At 40.7% G+C, this 10761-nt stretch overlaps 1 long non-coding RNA gene across 1 annotated transcript; it reads right to left on the bottom strand.

Moving 5' to 3' along the window:
* Window positions 1–6156: 6156 nt before the first annotated feature.
* LOC106497252 (uncharacterized) lies at window positions 6157–7945 on the bottom strand. Its single transcript, XR_001294778.1, has 2 exons — window positions 7844–7945; window positions 6157–6634 (listed from the first exon to the last, which is right to left on the bottom strand). It is a non-coding gene; the product is annotated as an uncharacterized lncRNA (long non-coding RNA).
* Window positions 7946–10761: the final 2816 nt, after the last annotated feature.

Genomic DNA, 10761 nt, shown 5'->3' with positions numbered 1-10761 from the left:
TATGTTTATGTATCTCCACTTCCACATCTGCAGTACTGACAGGCTTCAGGGGGAGTTTGTGAGTGCTCAGCAGGTGCTCGGCTTTCAGGCTTTTGCTTTGTGTGTTTAATTATAAAAGCAGTGGAAGAGTTTTGTATATAGAAACAGCAGGTCACTCATATTAGAAAAACTTAGAGCTAAAGATGCCTTAGTATAACTGACAGCTAAGACACCATAGCTCTACCTCAGGCAGCTGACGTGAAAGGGCTTTGTTATTGAACAGCATCCTGACACCAAATGGGGGGAAGAGAAGAGAATTAGCTTGCCCCAAAATGGTGCAAACGTCAAAATAAATGCAGTGCAAATAATAAGGAAATCTGGGAAGTCTGCCAATATTACACTGGTCAAATTGGCTAGTAAGAACAGAGTTAAACCTTGGGACACTGTTCAGTGCCCAAAATTAGTTTGGACCTTCAAAGCCCTGAAATATGCATTGTTTCTGCTAAAGCTGCCCTATGGAATGATTACCTAGGGTCCCCATAATTCACTAATGCATTTACTTGTTATATACTTTTATTGCACTCCCCTGCAGATGTTGCTGTTTCCAATTAGAGATGTAACTCCTACCCCTGGCTGTTAATAACTATTTTGCCTTGAGACATATCTTATTTGCTAACTGAAAAAGGCAGGTTAATGGTGTCTGCACTATGGTATATTATTAGAAGTGAGTTTGTGAAGCAAACTCCCAGTGACTCTAATCTCTGGAATGCTGACTCCTCCTAAGGTCAGTAATTGGGTATTTTGGAATTTGCCATAGCAGCAGGCCTAAGCCTGTCTTCAGCCCCCTTTGAAATTCAGACCCTGAGGTCAGCAAAATAATTGGTTCATTTGAACAGAAAATCAGAAAATGAAGGATACACTTTTCCCCTAGTGTCTAACTTCCAATTCATCAAACAGATTTTGAGATGTTCTTCTCTCATTTTGGTAATGCAGCACAGTCAGTCCCCTTCCTATTTCATTTCCACAGAGCTCTTTGTCACTTCATGCTCCCTGCCCAAAACTCAAAAATCTTTGGTTTATCACAAATCCTGGACAGCTATTGCAAGCAAGGCTTGGTTACTCTTTTGTACTGGTGCCTAAAAACCCTTTTTGCTTTCACTGTTTGACCATTACACCACCACACGACCTATTTTAATCTTTTTTTTTTTTCAAATTTGCTCCAGTTTTGAAGTCAAAAGCTCTTTCTTTTGCTCTTAAAGTGTAGCCTTGACTCTGTCTCAAGGTCTTGCTTTTGAACCACCCAAAGACTTTGGTTTTGAGATCTTTATTATGGAAGAATTTGGTCACAGTCATTGACTAGTATTCATCCTGTTTCTCTAAATAGTGTCTGAAATTAGAGTTCCTTATCCATATTCACTGCCCAATGCTTTTTGATATTCGTTACCAAGTACACCTTTGGTAGTTTAGGGTTAACATCACATAGAAATATAGTTACTGGTAGGGAAAAGCTCACCTGAGGACCCCATTTGAGAGAGCTGCTTTAGCTCATTCAGTTCAGTATTTTGGAAATGATGTCATCAGAACGATAGAAGGCAGCCAGCACAGTGGAGACTTTGGTGTATCCTTCACTACTGAAGACACTAAATACAGTTCAGCCTGCCTTTAACAGTACAACCTAAGTAAGCCATCATCATCCTACATCTGGAATGGAAAAAAGACAACATGTGCAGGATAAACACTGTGGAGTGAGAAACAAACAGCAGTATGGCTACTATTTTGATGCAAAAATAAAAATATATGATCTTCCCATCACTAATTCAATGCACGTGGTTGTTTTACCGTTTCAGACATATAGCAACTGAATAAAAAGAACTCAGTATGTTTTATACTCAGACATGTGTGGCTCCTTTTAAAGGACTTGTAAGGAAGAAAGTGCTACATGAGCTCTAGGTAATGTTATGATTATCAGCACTGCAGAGCAGAGATAATCCCAGTATGGCTCGTGTTAAAAGTAGATGACAGATCAGGTTCCCTCCTGTAGCCAGGCTGTGCTTGACAAGGGTTGGAAAATGTCAGGAATTACTTTTGGGTCCTTGATCTTGAAGGTCAGTCTGGTACTGCCTTGATGTGAGTTAAAGCAGAACACTAGTCTGTGCTACTAGTTGAGATTAATGTTAATAAAGCAAAAATAATAATGGTCTACATTTGCGAGGCCCAGTTTTGAAATTTGAGTTTGTTTTTTACTCAGGTCTCTTTTAGGAAAAACTTGCATAAAAGTGTTTTTTCCACTCGTGTTTTCTGATGTTTGGTTATTTTCTCTTTTTTTTCCTCCTCTTCCTCTTCTATTTTTTTTCTTTTTGCCTTAAGGTGGTTTTCATTACTAATGTCATCTTTATAAACTATAAATACTTCCCTGCTGAAAGGAATGAAAAACTGTTTTGTAAATGGGAATGCCGTGAGCAGGGACAGACACTGGAATTTTCCCCATATTTTTCTCATTTGCCATTTTTTTTTTGTTTTTTCCTGTGTTAATTATGACTTAAACTTTCATTTTCCAAGAAGTTCTGAAAGTTTTTATTCCTGCCAGATTCTTTTCTGGTCAACAGCAGAGTCTGAATCAGAACTGAGAATTCTCTGCAGTCTTCACCACCCATGTTCTATGTGCTTTGTGATGATGACAATGTCTATTTTGAATTGTTAGCCACCTTAATTATACAGAATATAAGGTCAAAGTTATGGAGCCTTTGCATATTTCTGAGGTCATTTTAGGAAGGATATTAAAAACCAACCTGTTCTTAAAAACAATTATGTTCTTTCAGGCATTATTACTAATAAAGAAAGGTATTACAATGCATCTGTAATATCAATTGTTTTCTTTGTCGCTAAGATTCCTGGCTCTCTATACTCTACTGTGCATTTTTTCTTTGAAGCCTAGTAATTCAATCAAAAGAAGGAGCCAGATTGTGGAGCTACAAAGAAGAAAGCAACCCCACAGCAGGTGGGTTTTTCACAGGAATGCCTGTAAAATCCTCACTACTGAAAGTAACAACAGGATACCCAAATTACCCAGTGCTGGAGATTTGTTATGGCAGTCAGCTTTCTGTCAATAGAAGAGGGAATCAGCCCCATACGAGAAACAGAAATCCAGAGGATGTTTGTTAGACACCACACTTCTAATTTACTGTTTATATCATGGCAGTACCCGTGGGCTCTGACTCAGACGGAAGTTGAATTTCATCGGGCACAGTTTGGGAGCTGAGGGACAAAAGTGCCATTACAGCCCCCTACTCCCATGCCAGCGCAGCAACCGGTCTGGCTCACGTCACACAAAATAACAGGGGCCGGCCGATGTGATGCTGGCTGCCAGCTTTCAAAGGGTCTCTCTGACAGCCGGGGATTGCTAAGGAGAAAGAGAGCCTGGAAAAGCCCACTTCTCTCAGACGTGTTCCTGCTAGGGGTCACTCGATAGGGGCTGCTGTGGTGGGGGTCTGGAGGTCGGATGTGCTGGTTTTCAGCAGGTTTTCTTTTCGTGCCTCGAGAGCTGCATAAAGCAGGCCAAGAGGAGGCAGAACCTGCTTCAGGAGAGGAGCGACCCCGGGAGCCTGCATGGCCCCAGGGATGCATTGGGGGCGGACGACTTCCATGCTCGGGGTCTGCCAAAGCCCTCACTTTCCACGCAAAAAGTGAAAAGCAAACAGAAGTGCATCCAGACCTGCTGGATGAGATTGGTTACCATCGTTCCTGACTCCTGCAGTGTTAATGATTCCACGGACACTTTTTTTCTGTCTGGCAATCTTTTCCTTGGCTCCCTTTTGCAAATAAATCCTCTCTTCTTAACTCCTCAGTTTCTGTGTTGGTTCGACTAAGATTTCTGTGGGAAAGTTTGAGATTTTCTTTTATTTCACTGGCAATGTTTCACCTTTCCCCCTGCCCCCTCCTCATTTTTTTTGGACAGATTTCATTTCCCAAACAGATGTCTCATTTTTGAAAGCAACTTTCACATACTGACGTTTTCTTTCCTTTTCTCTCTTTCTCTCTTTCTTTCTCTCTCTTTCTTTCTCACTCTTTTTCTCTTTCTTTGTATCTCTTTCTCTCTTCTTCTTTTTTCCTGTCTTTCTCTCTTTCTTCCTCTCTCTTTCTCTCTCTTTTTCAGTCTCTCTCTTATGTAATTTTCTGCGAATGTTTTACAGCTCTGCTCTGAAAAACAACTTTGTGAACTGAGATTTATAACATCTTTTCTACTACTCCATACCTGCAAATATGCACACCGGAGACCCCAAAAGCTGAATTTCCATGCAGCAGTGTAATGCCAGAGTTTCTACATAGTCATCTGCATCTGCAATTAGGGCATGTGTGCATACAGATGCCCAGCAACAGGTGCTTGGACATATTCCTGATGGCTAGGAGCTGACACTTTGGGCCATTCCAGTAGGAGGCTGGCAAGCGTCAGGGCCTGCTGCTGCTTGGGAAGCAGGTGGCACAAACTGAACGGATGTACTTCCACCAAAAACCGCTTCAGCATTCGGCACAGTCCAGCCTCAGAGCTGGGCAGCTGCCCTTGCAAATGCACATGAAGGGTCAAACGGGCCAGGCAGCAAGAGTTCAGCTCTCATTGTAGGACATGCAGATACGCAACTGCAGTGCAGCAGTTGTAGCCGGTTCACGCTCCCACACACAGTACCCAGTGGCCCATTTCTTACCCCACCCTGTTAGCATGTGCTCAGTGCTGAACTCGTTGACAGACGAAGACCTCCGCAACCACAAAAGCGCCTGGGCTCTCTAGAGCCGCAGAGCCTGGCCAGGGCGCAGGCTGTCCCTTGGCCAGGAGGTCTGCCCCAGCCCTGGCGACGGGGGCAGGAGATCTCACTGGGCAAGCAGAACAGCCCCTTCTGACCTCAAAGCCTATAACTGGGGTAAAGGTTTGCAAAAAGCCATCCACAGCCTTCTTCTGTCATGTAGGTGCCACTGAAAACTTGAGGTTGGCCAGTTTTGGCCCCATCCTGACAGGCTCATAAGCGTCTGCCCAGGGCCACCTAAATTAAAGCATGTTCTATGCATAACTATTTTTTAGGAACTCGAATGTATTCTGGGAACCATCCTTTGGTTACTTCATGGCCCATTTCTAGTGCCTAACTTATGTCTGAGCTATTGAAATAGTGGCAGGTCTAAGGAGAAGAGTCACGTGTTTATCACCAAGGAAAATCAGTTCCATATGTTCCCTCATTCTGTGTCTGGCTTCACACACACAGCACCGTGTTGGGAAAGAGAAACAGAAATCTGCTTTTGCTTAAACCTGCTTAAAAGAGAGAATACATTTATATGACCTATTCTGAAGCTGTTTAAGTTCATTCCAAGTGGCTGACTGCATAGCTCGTGTGTAGAAGGCAGCTGCCAGCTTTTCTTACTTTGTTTTTTCTTTTTCTCCCAATCAAATCTTTTCATAATCCCCAGCCAGAGTGCAAGGATGGCACCTTGCTCTTCTTTCAAGATTTGTCTTTTGGAACTGATACTGAAAACAGCTGCCTGCTTCTGCCTAGGGAGCAAAGTCTGTCCAGTAAAGGGGAAAAGCAAGCAACAAAATCACTATCAAGCTGTTAGTTGGAGCAAAAGGTTACATTTATAATGTAGTAACAAGCACACATTGGGTCCCATTTTTTCTCCAGTCAGATGCTTCTTCCATTGCAATGTAAACACATGCAAACTAAAAGCAGGAGGTGCTTTCTACTCTAGCTTATAAAACACTCCATAACAGCAAATAAGCAAATCGGTTTGTCAGTCCTCTTATCCCTAGCATCTTCTTTCCTATTCTTCCTCATGGGAGTCAAAATACCAGCACAACGATCAGCAAAACTAACTGCATATTTAGTTGCAGGGCTGGGCCACAGCACCTTGTGTAATCAGTGGCAAGATAAGCAGTTTTTGAGACACCTGAAGCTCCCATTCTCATTGTCAGTACTATTTGGTAAGACCAGACTGCAACACTGATGATTTTCACCGGCTCCCTCCCCACATTAACAGTAATGGAGTTTACAAATGCAGAAGGTGGGCAAGGTTGCTTTGCATTGGCATTAGTGTATTCTCCTAGGTGGAAGCAAATTTTTCATGTATAAATAAGCATTTCTTTATTTAAGCAATAGCAGAACAAGGTATAAAAATAGGACTATAGAGCCATAAGGGTAAGACGGGAAATGAGTGTGCAATTTACTTCAGCTCAGACATCCACCCCCAACTAGTTTGTCACCATGCACAGAATTGGTGGGATTCAGTTCTCCATACAGCCAAACAGCAAAAGCATTATACATCGGTGAAGTTTCAGGTTGACCCTGACTGATCCTTAAACTTTGTGCAGCTTCACGTGGGTGGAATTGACTATATATGTGCAATTACAAAACAAAGAGTAATTGGCCAAAATATCAGTGAACATAAAATATTTCAGGTCATTGGATTCATTGCCTTATGGAAAGAAGAAAATGTTCCTGGAAACAGACAGTCACTTTGATTCTCCGTTGTTCGTGACTTGGAATTGCCTTCTGAAAATACTGGGTACAGCCCAATCTGCAGAGCTTTCCTGTGTCTAATATACGAGCCTGCATTTCTAAGTTCAAGAGGGACTCATCATGTTGTATGTTAGCATGTACAATAGCTTTCAAAAGTCCTGTGGAACAGAAAGAAGAAATATTAATTGTTGTAAATACATTCCCCACCCTTTATGCAGGAGGAAGAGTATGGAGTTTGTCAGCTGTGTTCAGGTGTTGATCACTGAAATAGGCTTCTACTGCAACAAAGTACTGAAAATCTTCTCCATGCTGGATAAAACTACAGCAGCTGTAGATCCTCTGAGGAGAAAAATCAGGGTGGGTCCTGAGGGTGGGAATGTTGCATGCAACAGAGGGAACAGCATCCAAAAATATATTTACCAGAAACAGGGAAAACAAAAGTATAGGAAGACAGGGAGAGTGTCCAGTTGGAACAGCGCTGTCAGTGGGGACCCTGCTGGTCTAACGCATAACAGAGCTGTAGGTACAAGGCTCTCTGCCTCTTCGTTTTTATTTGGAAAAAAAAGATGCCTGCTGCCAGGATCATCAGAGATTGTTATTCTTCATTAAAGCCGTGAGACCTTGGAAAAACCTGCCCAGCTCATTTTTTAAAAACGAAAACAAATAAGCCCTGCAAGTGCCTAAAGGGAGGATAGAGTTACGTATTGTTGCTGAAAAATTCATTCACTGCCATGTCAAAGCAGCAGTGGGTATATTTCAAAGTGACAGGTCGAAAAATTATTGTTCTTGCTCCCACCTGCCCCTGAACTCTCTCCTCTCCAAAAGAAGAATTCTCCATTGGTCCCCAATTAGTGAGGCCGAGGTATTTAAAATTCAAACAAGGACCTTCTTCTCCCTCTCATACTCATTAGCTCACTCCAGTCCTCCTTAGTCAAGGGATTTTCTAAAGAGTCCATTTAGGAGTGTTAATAATAGTAATTAGAGGTCGAGAAACCATCTTGAAACTTGACCCAAATTTTCACCCAAAACTTGAAATGAACACAAACCCTTTTTAAGTTTTGAAGAAGCTGGAAACTCTTTCAAAGAAGATGTTCATGACTTGGAAATTTTCTTTTTAAAATATTGTTTCATTCCTGCATACCAAGCCCTTGAAAAATTATCTAAGCAGAAAGGCTGCTTTTTAGGAAACTTCTGGAAACATTTGTTTTGCCCTTCTTTCAGGCCTATTGTAAATGCACGCAGCCTTACTAAGCCTATTGTAAATCATAGGCCTCTTTTCCCTCTCACTTGCATTTATTTTATGCCAACAGGATGATATTAAATTACCTCCCACACCTCCCAGGAGCCCGAGCTTTTTTTTACGCTACCTTTTTCATGTCACGAATTCCAAGCTGCTCTGGTCTCCCACAGACAGTTGCAGCAGCCCAGTAGCTGCTTTGATATCCAGGTTTTTTGCACAGCTTAAGACATTGCACGCTATAGCTCAAAGCAGTTTAAGTGCTGAGTGTCCCAGCTGCTCCACTTTGTATCACGACAGGACGTCCAGCGCTCAGCTGAGGTGGCCCCCACACGACAGACACAAAAAAAAAGCACCAGGAGCTAAAATCTAGGTCCCTGGCTCCAGGGGGAGTTACTTCTGGGTACTGGGGTAAATAAGAGAGCAGTAAGGTCCAATGCCTCTAGTGACGACTTGGCATCCTTCGCATCCTCTACATCATCCCCATGTATCTGTCTCTGGGCAAACGGAGTATTTGCAGAAAGAGATAAATACAAGTCCAGCCTGGACTGGGCAATGCATAATCTTTTCAGCACTCAAAGAAAAGTTTGTGCCTGAGCATCCTGTAACTGGACTTACGTGAGAGTAATTTAGATCTTGAACTACACTCTGACCTTCTACCAATATTATTACTCTTTTTTAGCTATAATGCAAGCACTGGTTTTCATTAGACCTTACACTGCCTAAAAGGTTCTCTTATAAATCTTACTTTCTGGCTGTTCCTTAAAGCTTCTAGCGATTTATTATATATTTTCAATTCTGGCAGATCACTCTGGAACAAAAGGATTCTATATCTTTAAAGTCATTGGCAAGTTTTCCCTTGTAATTTGGATAAAATAAGAACAGTTTTGAACCTTCAGCTATAGTTCAAACCTGAACCAAAGTTTCTTTGAGATTCATAACATCTTGAACAACTTTACATATGGTTCATTATCAGAAGCAGACCTGGTCCAAAACTGGAATTTATTCCTGCGGGGATATTTTAGCATTTGGTTTTGTCCTGTACTGAGGCAAAATGTCAAAATGGCAAAACAACGTACAGAATGAAAATCAGAGAAAAGATATATTCAGAAATATCAAAACATTTCATTTTGCAAATGTCAAAAAATGTTTTGGAATTGTCTAAATGCTTCTTTTAAGAATTTTCTGTCCAGATGGAACATTTCAGCACTCTTAAACCTAAATATTTTGCATCTGGCTGGTTTTACCTAGACCTTTTTGTATCAAAACTGCATTATGTGATCATTTTATTTTGTATCAAAACTGCATTATGTGATCATTTTATTTGATAGAAAGAAAGCTGTTGCTTCTAAATGGTGTATGGGCCATATACTATTTTACAAAGATCCCATTTAGATTCAGATTATATTAAAATAATTTCTTTCAGGATCCAGTCACTAAATGTTTCTATATGTCTATTCTCAGATAAGGAGTGCCTGCTGGTAAACAAGAGAAGCAAAACTGAGCCATAAGCTATGTGAAAGCTTCAAAAATGTAGCTGTAGCTGCTTTTTCTTTGCTAATGCACACTATTTAAGATGTGCTGGGATTCCAGCATGTCAGTGATTAAAGCTGATGAAAGTTTAAAGCAAGGAAAGAAGAAGCTTTACAGTGACCCATCCAGGTTTTTTACACATTTTGCACAGCATTTCTGAGGCTATTATTCTTCACAGCATAAAATATATGCAGATGTAAACAAATACAGTAAAAAATTCTCGCTGCCTTTCCCTTTCTCAGTTTCCTCCCTACTCTAAAACATTTTTTATAATAGGGTCAGATTACATTATATTCCATTTGTATTATATTTCTGTCATATTGGCCCATGCTCACTTCAGTATTCTTTGAAGACCAAGCCTTTTTCTTGGGGACAATAATGTATAACAAGAACTACCCATGAGAGGTGCTAACTCCACCTACATGGAACAATCTATTAAGATACTGATTTGAAGATCTTTTTTGCAGAATGGCCTTTTAATTAAAAGTGCCTTTTCATGGAAAATGGTCATGTCTATAAAAATTGTTTAACCAAGGCAATTGTTAATTACTGAGCAAGTTTTAGTTGTTCAGATATTCTTTGTATGTTCAATATGAACAGTGCCTTCTTTAGCATCAGATATTAGTGTTTTAAATCAATAAATTCCTAATTTGCTTCCAGACTGATATTATTCCTCTAGTTTTAAGGAAAAAACATAGAGAGATTTGATTAGATTGATCTCTGTATGTAATGCCGTTGCAAAAACGCACTTGAAATTTTCTAACTACATAATGGATGACATGAATGTTACGTGTGAGTAAGCCTGAGATCAGCTGTCTTTAGTTTGGGTTTTCCACACAGTTCCAACATTAAATGAATAATATCCTGCCTCAACATAATACTTGCGCTAAAACCAATAGCAGTGTCGGATTTGTGAGGCCACACATCAGCAAAAGCCATGAAAATATTCTGTCTAAACAAAAATCCCAACAAGAATTATTCATGGCAGATTATAGCAAATTCATATTTTCTCAGTGATCTTGAAGAGCTGTGCTACAAAGACAGACAGGAAGCTTGGTAAATGAAATTTTTTTGCAATACTTAGGAAAAGCTATGTATTAAAAAGCTGCTTTTAGTCTCCTGCAATTGATTTTCCTCTCATTTGCATTGTTGCAGATCAAGAGCTGCTCCACTGAACTCAACAGTGGTATAAAACCAGAGCAAGGTGAATCAGGCTGCAGGTAACCCATGCTTTGCAGTATACAGAGTTCGCAACTTCATAACGCGTGTGTTAGAGACATTAGACTTTGCGGGACAGACTGTGGATAAACCAAGTTTTGAATATAACATAGCATGTAGCTGACCCACTTTAAGTGCACTCAATAGCATCCTTACTGATCAGCAGTCTCTCACTGAACCATACAGCTCTAATTGGCTGGCCAACAGTGAAAGACAATTTCTGTTTTTCTTATAGTCTTCTCTCTGCCTCTCACAATGTGGTGGTCATATAATGCTTTGGATGACCATAAAGGTATG

This window comes from Apteryx mantelli, chromosome Z (assembly GCF_036417845.1).
Source record: "Apteryx mantelli isolate bAptMan1 chromosome Z, bAptMan1.hap1, whole genome shotgun sequence".
NCBI classification, from domain to species: Eukaryota; Metazoa; Chordata; class Aves; order Apterygiformes; family Apterygidae; genus Apteryx; species Apteryx mantelli.
This window is presented reverse-complemented; position numbering and strand designations above follow the sequence as displayed.